Here is a 15463-nt window from a genome sequence, read left to right on the forward strand (position 1 = left end):
AGTAATCCCAAATGCCCATCAATGATAGACTGAATAAAGAAAATGTGGCACATATACACCAAGAATACTATGCACCCATAAAAAGTATGAGTTCATGTCCTTTGTAAGGACATGGATGAATCTGGAAACCATCATTTTCAGCAAACTGACACAAGAACAAAAACCAAACACCACATGTTCTCACTCATAGGCTGGTGCTGAACGATGAGAACACACACGCACAGGGAGGGGAACATCACACACTGGGGTATGTTGAGGGGTGGGGGGCTAGGGGAGGGACAGAGGGGGGTTGGGAAATTGGGGAGGGATAACACTGGGAGAAATGCCTGGTGTAGGTGATAGGGGGATGGAGGCAGCAAACCATCATGGCATGTGTGTACCTATGCAACAGTCCTGCAAGATCTACACATGTACCCCAGAACTTAAAGTACAATAAAAAAAAAATGCCCCTTCTCTGTGAAATATTCATGATAACCTCTCCACCCTTCTCCAGATAGAGTCTGTTGCTTCATTTTCTGTTCTATAGCATGCTTGATCCCATTGTATAATAACTAAGTGTTGGCCTGGCACAGTGGCCCATGCCTGTATTCCCAGCACTTTGGGAGGCCAAGGAGGGTGAATCACATGATCAGGAGTTCGAGACCAGCCTAGCCAACATGGCGAAACCCTGTCTGTACTAAATGTACAAAAAAATTAGCTGGATGTAGTGGTGGGTTCCTGTAATCCCAGTACTCAGGAGGCTGAGGCAGGAGAATAGCTTGAACACAGGAGGCGGAGGTTGTAGTAAGCTGAGATCGGAGCACTGCATTCCAGTCTGGGTGGCAGAGTGAGACTCTGTCTCAAAGACAACAACAAAAACTGTTTTATTTTATTTATTTTGCTTTTATTTTTCTCTCTTTTTTTCATTAACTTTTATTTAAAGTTCCAGGCTACACATGTAGCCAGAAGGATGTGCAGTTTTGTTATATAGGTAAATGTGTGCCATGATGATTTGTTGCACAGATCAACTAGTCACTTGGCTTTTTATTTTTTTATTTTTTGAGATGGAGTCTTGCTCTGTCACCAGGCTGGAGTGCAGGAGTGCAGTGGTGCAATCTCGGCTCACTGCAACCTCCAACTCCCTGGTTCAAGAGATTCTCCTGCCTCAGCCTCCCAAGTAGCTGGGATTATAGGCATGTACCACCACACCCAGCTAATTTTTGTGTTTTTATTAGAGACTAGGTTTCACTATACTGGCCAGGATGGTCTCGATCTCCTGACCTCATGATCAGCCTGCCTCTGCCTCCAAAGTGTTTGGATTACAGGAGTGAGCCACCGTGCCCAGCAGTCACCTAGGTATTAAGCCCAGCATCCATTAGCTATTATTCCTAATTCTCTCCTTCACTCACCCCCTGACAGGCCCCACTGTGCGTTGTTCCCCGAAATGTGTCCATGCATTCTCATAGGAGAACTGTTTTGATAGCTCTCTTCTCTTTCACCTGGTGTATCTACTTATTTGTTGATTGGCAAAATATTGTACATATTCATGGTGCACAGTATAATGTTTTGAAATATGCATACATTGTGGAAAGCCTATATGAAGCTATTTAATGCACAGATTACTTGTACTTATCTTTTTTTGTGTGTGGTGAGAACACTTAAAATCTGCTCTTAGCAATTTTCAAGTATACAATACAGTGTTATTAACCATAGCCAACATGATGTACAATAGATGTCTCAAACTTATTCCTCCTGTTTAACTCAAATTTTATGTCTTTTGACCAATATCTCCCCAATCCCTGCCACTACCTAACTCCCAGTCTCTGGTAACCATCATTCTACTCTCTGCCTCTGAGTTCATCATGATTAGAGTCCACATGTAAATGAGATCATTTGATATGTATTTGTCTTTCTTTGTCTTTCAGTGCCTGGTTTATTTCATGTAACATAAGGTCCTCCAGATTCAATTGTGTTGCAAATGATAGGATTTCCTTCTTTTCTTAAGGCTGTATAGTAAATAGTATTCCAGTGTGTACGTATCACAGTTTCTTTTTCTGTTCATCTTTTGATGGACACTTAGGCTGATTCCTAGCCCGTGAGTCTCAGGAGAAGAATGTTTTATTACTTCTGAATCCTCATGGAGCCTACTCTGGTGCTTGGCCTTGGTCTCACCTTTGACCTCACCACCTCTGAAAGTCTGTTCTGGTTCTTCCAGACAGAGATAGGTGATCCTCTGATGTACCTGATAGATCCCTGTTTAAATGTCTTTACCAATAGGCTGTAGGCTTCTCGAAGGCAAAACTACCTATTTTAGAGTTTAATACATATTACCAGAGGCACATGGCAAATACTTCCCCTAAAAAAAGATGAAAACAAGTATTTTTGGAGTTGATTTAGACCAATCACTCTCCCCCACTGCCAGTCTCCATTGCAGTGTTCTCTCTACCTATACCCATCACCATCGTTCCCCTTGAACAAAGTCTACTTTACCATCTTTTATTTTCTTAAAGAAGAAATAATTAACTGGATTAAATATATTTGTACTTGGCGAAACAGAATATTGAATTTGACATTCTGCTATGTATCTCAGGTGTAAAATAATCTTCCTTTTCAATATGTGCAAGAGAACAAAGTTTGGTTCAAGTCTAGATGATACTGGTTATCCTGAGCAATGCTATAATTTCAGTTAATTGTGATGTGGACTTGGGGATACCTAAACTTATTGATTAACCAATACTTATACTTTGCATGTGTCAAAGACCATTATAAAAATGGGAAAATTAACTGAAGTATGGACAAAAGGAGGTTCATCCAGCATCTCAGAGCCAAGGCTAGGGCAATGCCTCTTACTTACTAGTTAAGACTCTTCACAAGGCATCGAACCACTTCTGGAAAGTAATCAGAAAGCTCTGCTTGCACCTTGTGTGGTATGACCTTCCCAGGCCTCCCCATCTCATCTTCTCAAGAAGACACTGACCTTGTCTCTCTTGTACAAAGGGCTGTGAATCTAGACTCTAGATCACTACTGTTTGTATCGGAGAGAGAGGGCCAGAGTCTCTAATGAAATCTAGACATTAGAAGGTCTTCAGTGAGGTAGATTTATGCTATCAGGGTCACTACTGATGACTGAGCACTGTAATTGTCCAAGGGGCTAGTGGGGGAGTGACATTCAAGTGTCCTCTATCAGTTAGGCCATGGATCCTGACACATTGCTGTGTTTGCCTGGGAAAGGGTGCATATTTTTCTAATTCATCACAAGGGCACTCTATAGGCAAGTGAAGGCCGTAGATATGGCAACTCAAGTTGGAAATTTCCTGGCTTCTTAGGAATAGCAGCTGGCGAGGGCAAGCAGACAAATCCTAAATCAGCTGCTTTTGGTGGTCTGGTGTCAAAAAATTAGCACTGCCCTGAGTGTCAGGATAGCCAGCCTCGATTCCTGTCAGTAACACTAGCTCATTGCATGGCCCTGATTCAATCCCCTCCATTTTCCCTGCTTGTTGCTCTTATTCTTTCTCTTCTCTTGGTTTGTTCCTCATAGCTTCAGGTCTCAGCTAAAATGTCTTGTCCTTGGTGAAAACTTCTGTGACCCTCTAATCCAACTCAAATCCCTATGTGATTAACTTTTCTACACTCTGTATTCTTTCTTCTCAGCACTTAAATTTTGATGATTTAATGTCTCTTTTTTCCAAGGAATGTTAAAATCCCAAAGGAAAGCATTCTGATCAGTCTTGTTCAGGGAGATGGCTTTGGTGTCTAGGATAGTGCCTTGTGTGTAAAAGATACCCAACAAATATACATTGAATAAAGGAGCTAATAAGTAATTCTGAGAAGAGAAACCAGGTTCTTTTGGTTATTATCTGTGTGACTCTGGCAAATGACTGATACCCTCTGAGTCTCAGTTTCTGTATCTGTAAAAGGGACATAATATAAATTCCTGCATGTATACCAGCACCATTGCAAGGATATAGGAGATAAAAATAAAACACCTGATAACTGTAAAGAACCTTTAATATTGGCCATATTAATAACAGTTTAAAAGCTGTGATTCTCAAGCCTGTAATCCCAGCACTTTGGGAGGCCGAGGCGGGTGGATCACAAGGTCGAGAGATCGAGACCATCCTGGTCAACATTGTGAAACCCCGTCTCTACTAATACAAAAAAAATTAGCTGGGCATGGTGGTGCGTGCCTGTAATCCCAGCTACTCAGGAGGCTGAGGCAGGAGAATTGCCTGAACCCAGGAGGCGGAGGTTGCGGTGAGCCGAGATCGCGCCATTGCACTCCAGCCTGGGTAACAAGAGCGAGACTCCGTCTCAAAAAAAAAAAAAAAAAAAAAAAAAAAAAAGCTGTGATTTAGCTTTCACTGCCATAAGCAAGTGAATTTACTTCAGGTAGAGGGGAAACAGATTATGAAAGAGAGTTTTATCCAATCTGGGAAGAAGAAGATAAGAACCTTCTTCTACAACATGATTCTTGCTTGGTAAGAAGGTATAGGAATGAAGGAAATAAGAAATATTCTTATGTACTTTTCCAGACTTAATTAAAAATCATCTGAATTTTTTTTCTCAAAGTAGAAAAGAATTACAATTTGGGGTGGCATTAGTGGTTAAAAGCATGGGTTTTGGGATCACACAGAACAGAGTTTGAATTTCAGATTTGCCACTTACAAGCTGTGTGACACTGTAACTTTAAAATATTTTCTAATTTCTCTGTGTCCTGGATCCAGTGTCTATAAAATAGGAATAATTATACCTCTTGGTGTTGTATTGAAGATTAGATAAGAAAATTTGTAAACCTAGCACAGTGCCTTACAAATACTAAGTGAAAAATAAATAATAGACTATTCTTTTTTTTTTTTGCAAAGGGCTAAAAGGATATAATTTTATTTATTTATTTATTTATTTTTTAATTAATTTATTTTTTTATTGCATTTTAGGTTTTGGGGTACATGTGAAAAACATGCAAGGTTGTTGCATACGTGGCAGAATAATAGACTATTCTAGTCTAGTCCAGTCTAGTCTAGTCTAGTCTTCATTGAGTTGTCTTAGAGGAGGGAGTAACATCTTAGGACTATCACCACCACCTCCACCTCCACCACCACCTCCACCACCACCACCACCACCAATAATAATAATAGGCTACCTCCTCTGGTCAGGTGCCTAGTTAGATACAATGTATCAAGGAAGTTGTTGAGAGGCTACCATTACTATCCTCATTTTTATATAAGAAAATTTAAGCTTATAGGAGTTTTCCCAGGGTTACAAATCGTATCTGAGCCAGAGCAGGGAATTGGACCCAAGAACATGTGATTTCAGTGTTCCTGCTTTTAGCTATTCTGTTAAATTGCACTGCATGTGCTCATGAATGCTACTGGCAAAATGAAAATGCCTGGGCCAAGCAAGGAACACCATGTTACCAACCTGTTTGCCAACTCTGCTTTTTTCATTAGTCTCTGAATATAGTTCTTGTCTATTTCATTCACTATGTTTTAGCTCAGTTAAAAATAGCAAACATGCAGATTACATGGTGTCTTTTATATCCTTGGCAGAAAGTGGACTGAAGATAGGATTGCAGGAAAAAAATACATGATGCCCAATTGAATATGATTTTCAGATAAATAATGAGGATTTTTTTAGGATAAGTATATACCAAATATTTTACAGGAATACTTATGCTAAAAATTATTTGTTGTTTAGCTGAAATTAATTTTTTCTTATATTTTTAGCTGAAATTTAAATTTAACTGGGCATCTGGTAAATTTATTTGTGAATCTATCTGGAGAAGCCCTCATAATTCTTTTCTTATTAAAAAACCTGTGATCAGGGAGTGCAGAATAGGACTGAGAGAGGTTACATAAATGATTAAAGAGTAGTATGTGAGAAGCTGAAATCATATGTGGAAATTAGAAGTTATTAAAGGGCTCTGGTTCCTCTTTAATATCACATCTGGAATATGTTTTCTCCTTGCAAGTCTCATAAGGAAACCATAAACCCCTGGCTTGTTCTTGGTTCATTCCAGCTAAAGTTTCAGACTAGCGTTGGAAGGGATGGATGCAGTTTCAGCTAGAGGTCCCATTCCCATGGTGTCTACGTGAAGAGGAGCGGTCATACTCTTTTGTACCCTAATCAATCACCTTCCTCTATGTAGCTTAAATATTAGTCAATCTTCATGCCACAGATCCATTCAACAGTTACTTTTTTCCATGAACAGTTATTAAGCTTGTACTATTTGCCAAGTACTCTGCTAGTCACTAGGGACAAGAAAATACAAAACAACAGTCCCTGACCTACCTTTGTTGAGGAGGCAAACACGTAACCAAATAATTGCAATTTAAATATGAGAAATGCTAATGGAGTTGTGAATAGATTCCTATAGAAGCCTAACAGGGAGTGGTTAGCATCTCCTGTGGGAGGGGGTCATGGACATATCATGGTATGGACCTTGAAAAGGAATTGAGTAGGTGTTCACTATGCAACCAAGGTGTGGAGAAGACACCTCAGGTAGGAGGAATGACATTTGCAAAGATGCAGAAGCATGGAAGAGCACAGCATGTTTCTAGGAATGAACCTCAAATTCTTCAGTGTTATTAGAAGTGAAGATTGAAGCGAACTAACTGAATCTTAAAATATGTTTTAATGAATGAACACATTGGAAGGAAAAAATGGAGGTGCAAGAGAAGAGAAAAGGAGCAGAGAATGTTTGGGGGTAGGGAGTAAAAAATCATTAAGTATTTAAATTCATAGCTAAGAATTTTTTCTCTCTTCCTGTTTCCTAATTAGAATTTCAGATAAGGACATTGCCATTCATCAAATTATGTTAGAATGTGAATTTTCTTTAACTGTTTTTTTCCCACAGAACCAATTTTCTCACAAAGTGCTATCAATTTTCCTCTCAAATATCCTGAAAATTTATCAACTTCTTTGACTTCCGCAAAAAGTGTCGTAGTTTGGGACTTTGTCTTGACTCTTGCAATAGCAATCTAAGGTCTCTCTGATGTTTGCCTCTCCTCATTCCAGGCTGTCTTCCACATTGCTGCCATTTTTATCACTCTAAAACATAATTATGTTTACATCCTCTGTCATTTCTCTAATAATACATAGCTCTTGACTGCATATAAATAAGGCCTTTCATATTTCGTTCACAATCAATATCTCTAGGTTTACTTTAGGAGTAGTATAGAGCAGTCTTAGTGCACAAGTTCTAGAGTCAGGTAGCCCGCATTCAATTTCTGACTTCACCAGGACTGGTGTTTACCTGGCATATACTGGGATGCTCATATTCAGTCTAATAGGCTGGGTTGGTGTTCGCACCCTAGTTGTTGAATAGTTTAATATCTTCTTGGCTACTAACAATGTGATTTGGCAGTTCACTTATACTCTCTAAACTTTAGTTCTCCATCTTCAATATAAAGATAATAAGAGCATCAGTCCCATAGCATTTTAATAAATCTGAAATAAAATATCAATGAAATAAAGTATAAATGAAATCATGCTATAAGAAGCTTAGTGTCATGTATGTCTAACAAATGCTGTTTGCATTATCACCTCCCACCACTCTCTAACCATGTCACCTCCTGTTTTACCTTAGCAGACATGCTCCAGAGCTTTACTTATTTTATCAACCTACTTGTTCTGCTTGAAATAGTCAAACCCCACCGATTCATCCTTCCCACATTAAAACCTTCAGAAAGACATTGTAACCACATCCCTGACTTACTCCATGGTAGAATTAGTCACTTTTCCTGTGTGCTCACTGTGCACACATCTCTATTATATTAAGTCATAAGTTACTGTGTATATATCTGCCACTGCCATTAAGTTACGAAAGCCTTCTTTGCATTATTTCAATTTTGTTAACTTTGTTAAGTTGGTTGAATGACTCAGTGAAGTCTATCCTGATTAATAGCACATACTAAAAATTTATATTTGAGTTGGAGTATTTTATAAAGGTTAATTAGGTCATTTTCATTAATTGTGATATTCAGGTTTTCTGTATCTTTATCGATTTTCTATCTGCTTATTCTGTCAATCACTGAGAGACTCGTTTTGAAGTCTCCAATTAGAATTTTAAATTTGTATACTTCTCTTTTCTTGCCTGTCAGTTTTTACTTCATAGATTTGAGGATCCATTGTTGCTTGCATATACATGTAGGATTGTTATGTTTTCTTAGTTAATTGACCTCCTTTCTGATTATGCAATGTGCAATGTTCCTTGTTTTTGTTTTTGTTTTTTTTGGGATGGAGTCTCACTCTGTCACTCAGACTGGAATGCAGTGGCACAATCTCGGCTCACTGTTGCAACCTCTGCCTCCGAGTTCAAGTGGTTCTCCTGCCTCAGCCTCCCAAGTAGCTGGGACTACAGGTGCATGCCACCACACCCAGCTAATTTTTTGTATTTTTAGTAGAGACGGGCTTTTACCATGTTGGCCAGGATGGTCTCGATCTCCTGACCTCTTGATCTGCCTGCCTCGGCCTCCCAAAGTGCTGGGATTACAGACATGAGCCACCTTGCTGGCCACAATGTTCCTTTTTATTTCTGATAATATTCCTTGCTCTGAAGATTATCTGTTCTCCTATTAATATAACCAGATCAAGTTTTTTTGTGTGTTTGATGATATATCTTTTTGCATTCACTTATTCTCATCTATGTTCTTATATTTAAAGTGGATTTTTTTGTAAAAAGCATAATCCAACTATCTCTGTTTTATAATTAATGTGTTTAGATTGCTTACAATAATGCTATTATTAATATAAACACTTTTAATTACAGTGTTGCTAGATGTTTATTTTCCATCTTTTGGCCTACTTTTAGATTAACTGACAGTTTTTTATGAATCTATGTTACCTCTATTATTGACTCACTAGATAAACCTACTTTAATCAGTTACTCTTCAATTTGCAGTTTTCAACTTATAGTTTGCTAATTTATAGCTTTCTTATCAATTATGTATCTATTACCTTATTTGGTCCCACAAGAACTTGTAATTTAGATATTATTATACCCTTATCTGTTACAGATAAATTATACATAATTGGCATAGAAATATTTACACTACTAATTTAGTACTATGGTCTTCTTACTTTAGGAGGAGTCACTATTCCCATGTAATTAATTTATAGTTATTTTTTAATGTTCCCTTCACTCCATCCTATGTACCAAAGTGAGGCACGACATAGCACCTGTTTTGGAATGTTGCCTCCACCCTCAGCCATAGGTCCAGCTGCTACAAAAGCAAAAGCCACTGGACTCGGAACTGCCTTCCTTGTTTATGCCTGATTCCTTGGCTTGAGCTTTGGCTATTGTTCTAGTGGGACTCTGGAATTACCTCTGCCATTGAAATTTTGCATAAAACAAATCATACAATATGTGGCTTTTTCTGTCCAGCTTTTCTTACTTAATGTAATGTTTTCAAGGTTCTTCTGTGTAATAGTATGTATTAGCACCTCATTCTTTATTACTACTTAATAATATTCCAATATATAGATATACCACATTTTATTTATCCATTCACCTATTGATAAACACTTGGTTAACTCTACTACTATTTGGCTATTATGAATAATACTGCCATGAGCATTCCTGAATAAGTGTATGAATGAACATATGTTTTCATTTCTCATGGGTATACCTGTAGGAATGGAATTGCTAATTTGTGAGAAACTTCCAGACTCTTCCAAGCATCTACACTATTTAACATTCCCACCAGCAATTTATGAGAATTCCATTTTCTCCATATTATGACCTACACTTGTTATTGCATCTTTTTTATTCTAGTCATCATAGTAGGTACAGAGTGGTATATAATTTTGCTCTTGGTGTGCATTTCCCTAGTGGCTAATGATGCTGAGCACACTTCATTGAGCTTATTGGTCCAATCATTTTGTGAGGCTAACATTACCCTGATGCCAAAATCAGAATGAGAAATGACAACACAAGAAAATTACAAATTAATATCCCTCAGAAACACAAAAAGAAAAGTCCCAGAGAAAGTACTAACAAATCAACTAAGTAGTGTTTATATCTGAAATGCAAATCTTATTCAACATTTGAAAAATCAATAAATCCAATTTACCATGTGGTCAGATTAAAGAAAAAAATCATATAATCATTTCAATAGACATAGAAAAGTCATTTGACAAAATTTAATATTTATTATATAATATGCATATATATGTTACATATATATTGTAGTATGTGTTTAAATATGCATATAACTCTCCGAAGACTAGCCATAAAAGGGAAATTCTTCTACGTGACAAGGAACATCCACAAAGACTTACACTTAAAGATGTTAACATCACATTTAACAATGAAAGATTAATGTGTTCCCTCTAAGATCAAGCACAAGACACAAATATCCTCTCTCCCTATTCCTTTTTGATATTGAACTGGAGGTCCTTACTAGTGCAATAATGGAAGAAAAGGAAGTAAAAGGATTGAAAAGAAAGAGTTAAAACTTCAGTATTTACAGAAGACATGACTGGCTATGCGGAAAATCTCAAAGAATCTACAAAAATACTATTAGAAATAATAAGTGCATTGAACAGGGTTGAAGAACACAAGTTAATACACAAAAACCAGTTGCATTTCTACATACTTGCACAGAACAATTGCAAATTGAAATTAAAATCCACCTTTTCTAATAGCACCAAAACCATAAAATACTTAGATATATCTAACAAAATAACTACAAATTATATTTGCTTAAAACTATGCAGTTCTGTTAAAAGAAACAAAAAATGACCCCTAAATAAATGAAGATATTTATTGTGTTCATTAATTAGAAGATGTTGATTTTTCCTAAAGTGATCTATAGATTCAACAGAGATCTAATCCTAATTCTAGCATTATTTTGTATACAAACAGGCAAACTAGTTTTAATATTAAACAGAAGGCAAATAACTAGAATAACCAAAAAATTTTCGAAAATAATAAAACCATGTAGAACAAAGTCTGAGGCACCACTCAAACTGATATCAAGGCTTTTGTAAAGCTCAGTGATTAAAACAGTATTATATTATAGAAAGGCTAGGCATATTGACGGAACAGAATTCAGTCCAGAAATGTACTCACATTTGTATGGTCAATTGCTTTTCAATGAAGGTGCACAGGTCAACCAACGAAGAAAAGATACTTTTCAACAGATGAAGGGAAGCAATTGGACAAAAAGAAATAAGGAATAAATCTTGATTTATATCTTGTTATGTAAAAAGTAACTCAAAAAGAGTCACAGTCCTAAGTGTAAAAACTTATACTCTAAAATTTCTTGAAAAAAATTACAGGGGGAAATCTTTGTATCTTGGATTAGATAAAGGTTTTTTAGATTTAATACCAAAAACATGATTGACAAAGACAGAAATACACTGTTAAGAAACAGCGAAGACAAGCCACAGATTAGGAAAAAACTCATATATCTGTTAAAGGATTTGGAGCTGGTATGTATAAATTATATTTTCAAAACTAATAGGAAAACAACCCAATTTAAACAAAAGGGGCAAAATATTTGAATAGAAATTCAGAGTAGACATGAGGAGGACAAGTATAGGAAAAGATACTCTGCACCATTTGACACTAGAGAAATGAAAATCAAAACCATAATGAGATATTGCTACCCACCTATCTAAAACTAAAAAAATTAAAAACAAAGTAAAAAAAACTAAAAAAAATCTTAAAAATAGCGAATGCTAAAGAGTATATAGAGAAACTAAAATTCTCATACATTGTTGGTGGGAATGTAATGTAAGAAAACACTTTGGCAGTTTCTTATAAAGTTAAATAGGCCAGGCGTGGTGGCTCACGCCTGTAATCTCAGCACTTTGGGAGGCTGAGACGGGCAGATCACCTGAGGTCAGGAGTTCAAGACCAGCCTGGCCAACATGGTGAAACCCTGTCTTAGAAAAAAAAAAAAAAAAAAAAGAATAAAGAAAAAAAAGAAAGTTAAATAAATACTTAACCATATAAGTATGTTTAAGTATAAATATGGTTAAGTATATATTTAAGTATATAAGTATATAAACTTATATAACCATATACTTATGACCATATATCTTGCTGGATATATACTTACATGGTTATAAATACATACCCAGCAATCTCACTTTTAGATATATACTCAAGTGAAATCAATACTTATGTTTACACAAAAACCACACATGAATGTTTACAGTGGCTGTAATAGCCCTAAACTTAAGCTCTAGTACATCCACATAATAAAATATTACTCAGCACCATTAGGAATGAATCACTAATCTGTGCAACACCATGAATGAATTCCGAAGTATTATTCTAAGTGGTAGGAGCCAGACTCAAAATGCTGCAACTGTATAATTCTAATTTCATTTATATAATGTTCTGAAAAAGGAAAAACTATAGTAACAAAAAGCAGAACTTTGGTGGTTAGGGCCTGAGCAGGGAGGGGAAGGCTTGCTCTCAATTAGCACAAAGGAATTCTTTTGGATGATGGACATTTTATGTCATGAGTATAGTCTGATGACAAAATTGTGTTTGACAAAACTCACAGAACTTACTTAAAAGAGTAAATTTAAACTGTGTGTAACATATACTTTGATGTTTAACTATGTGTAAATTATACTCTAATAAAGGAAAAAATTATAATAGTTTTGTTAGTGGTGGTAGTGATTAGACTATATGTGAATTGGTGGTTATGTTTACATTCCAGTTCTGCAGCAAACTTTCTGGGTAATCTTGAATACCTCTTTCCCCTCTTCCTAGGTCCAAGTTTCTTCATTTTTCAATGAGAAGTTTGGATGGAATAATGACTAGAGTTTCTTCTAGCCCTGGCGTTCTGTGACTGAAGAAGTGATTTCTGAGGTTGTTTTTATATTCCCTCAATCTTTGAAACCAGATGCTTTTGTTGAAGTCTGGGCTGGGCCCACATTCTGAGGCATTTCTATACATGACAGATAGGTATGTGTTTGTGCATGAGGATGGCTAGAAGTAATCTGGCCACCACCCTTTATTCTTTACATGCCTCCTTCCCCAAGCTATTTGTGACTGATCTGTGAACAGCTGCCATTAACAGCAACCCAGAGCCCAAAGATGAATTTAAAAAACAAAAACCCCAAACAACTTGTACACTATCAGGTATTCTTTTGTCTCTCTTGATTGAACAGCTCAATAGAGTATAACAAAAATAAATTCCATTCCTAATGCCTGCTCCCAGGTGGGAACTCACGCATTCTTTACAATTACCCTACCCCTAAATGTAGGTCAGCGTGGATATAATTATTCTCATTTTATAAATTATTAAAAAGAAAAAAGCAACAACAACAGCAATGATACAATAAAACAAACTAAGGTGTGAACATTTTAATTAACTACTCTATTGTCACTCTACTAGTAAGTGGCAGAGCTAGGGCTTAAACTCACTTCTATCTGATATGAAAACCATTAATAAAAATGCATCTAACAGGGTTCCAGTCTGAAATATGGGAACCCGGTTCCTGTTCATATACTTATTTATCTAATTTGTTCATTTATCAACAGATATTTTGTAACCTGCAAAGTATCAGGAAATATACTGTGCACAAGAGTAGATTGGATCTCTGCCACCGTGGAACCTACATTTTAGTCAGGGGGGAGGGGAACGAACAAACTCAGCAGGGAATTATGCTTCAGCATTATAATTATTATAATAGAATATTGTGCACAGGTAAAGGAAGAAAAAGGAAATCTCCCCAAGGAAAGTTACCTATGCTGAGATGTGAGAGATAAGTGGGAGTCAGGCAAGGATTTACAGGTAGGAAAAAGCATGACAACAAATGAGAAACTTAAGTAGTTCAGTAGCACAGGGACTTGAAGTAAGGTGTCACGGAGTGGGGTAAAGAGAAACTGAAAAATATCTAGGGCTTGACTCACCCAGAATTCTGTGAAGTTTTTAAAATGTTTGGGACTTTTTCTAAGAGCAATATGCAAGGATTTTAAATAGAGAAGTGACATGATCAGATTATATTTTCCAGTTTCTTTGATCAGTAGTAGAAACTGAGAGTGAGCCAAGACTGAAGGCAACGAGACCATTTAAGAAATCATTATTATCATTATAATCATATTGTTATCATAATAATGCCCATGATGATAGTGCTTGGAGATGGGGTTAGAGCCAGTGGTAATGTAACTAAGTGGATGGACTTGAGCAGTAAGTTTTTGTAACTTTATCAATGCTAATGCTGCAATCTTGACATATATTTTGTAATATACCTTCCATTCTGTTAAAATCAGTAGATAAAATATCCTACTAACACACAAAATTTCAGAAATTCATAAAAATTTAAAACTAATACTAATGAGAATTAAAATAAGTAACAATATAATACGTATTTTAATATGGGTACAACACCGCCAGGACATTCAGTCCTCCATAGAATTACAAAGTGCCTCCCTGAAGCATTGCCATTTCAATAGAGAACTACTAGATTCGAATGATATTCAGTCAGTCCCATTGACAGGTGTCAGTGATGACTCGGTTTGTTGTGTGAGGGCAAGGGAAATGTCACGTATGTTTCTGTTTTTGGTGGCAGTGTGGTTGTGGTATATTACCCAGCATTGTAGATACCCAGTGAAGAGAGCTAGGTACAGTGGGGACAAGGGGAAGATCATGGGTTCCATATTGGACATGTTGAATTTAAAGTGATTCTGAGACTTTACATTGGAGATGATTAGTAATTAGGAATTTTGTATGAGTAAATACAAACCTTAAGACCAGAAGGGAGGACTTCACTTGAGAGATGGATTTGGGGGTCATCATTTTACAAATGGAAAAACAAAACAAAAACCATAGAGCAGATAAGACTCTCCAGGGATAGTGGGTAGGATTAGAAAAGAAGAGAACTTAGGTGCTCTTGAGCACCACACATAGAAAGAAAGCCCTGCAGGAGAAACTTCAAAAAGGCTACTCAAGAGAAAAAAGAAAAAAAAGCATACTTAGATCTCATAGAAACCAAGGAAAGAGAGAGTTTATGAAAAGAGGAACTGTCCTGGTGTGTTGGCTACTGCTTAGAGATCTAAGAAGATAAAGTTTGGGATGCTTTACTAATCTAGAAACAAGGAAGTCTTTACTCACAGGAAAGGTGTCAGTGTAATGGTGGGATGAGCTTTATTATAATGGTGCCTGGAGATAGTAGAATGAAAGGAAATAGATTCCATCAGGTTCCGCATCTCTCCAAGGGCTTGCATGTCTGTGAAACATAGGTGTTGACATCCCCTGTCCACTTCTGAAGTACCTTAAATGTAAAGAACTTTAATATAAAACAGAATAAGACACATCTGTAATGCTGGCTTACATAGGATAAAGGGAGAAATCACACCCTGCTTTCGCTAATTCTGCTGCTTCCATCATAACTATCCTGTTAAACTCATCTCTGAATGTTGTGAAACTAATCCAAACTTAAAGTTCCCACGTGATTTGGAAGGCTAAAATCTCACAGTTGTAATTGTTCTTAAAGATGTTTTCCCCCGGACGCGGAGGCT

The sequence above is a fragment of the Aotus nancymaae genome, unplaced genomic scaffold (genome assembly GCF_030222135.1).
Source record: "Aotus nancymaae isolate 86718 unplaced genomic scaffold, 86718_ANA_hifiasm-v0.15.2.pri h1tg000064l_1, whole genome shotgun sequence".
NCBI lineage: Eukaryota > Metazoa > Chordata > Mammalia > Primates > Aotidae > Aotus > Aotus nancymaae.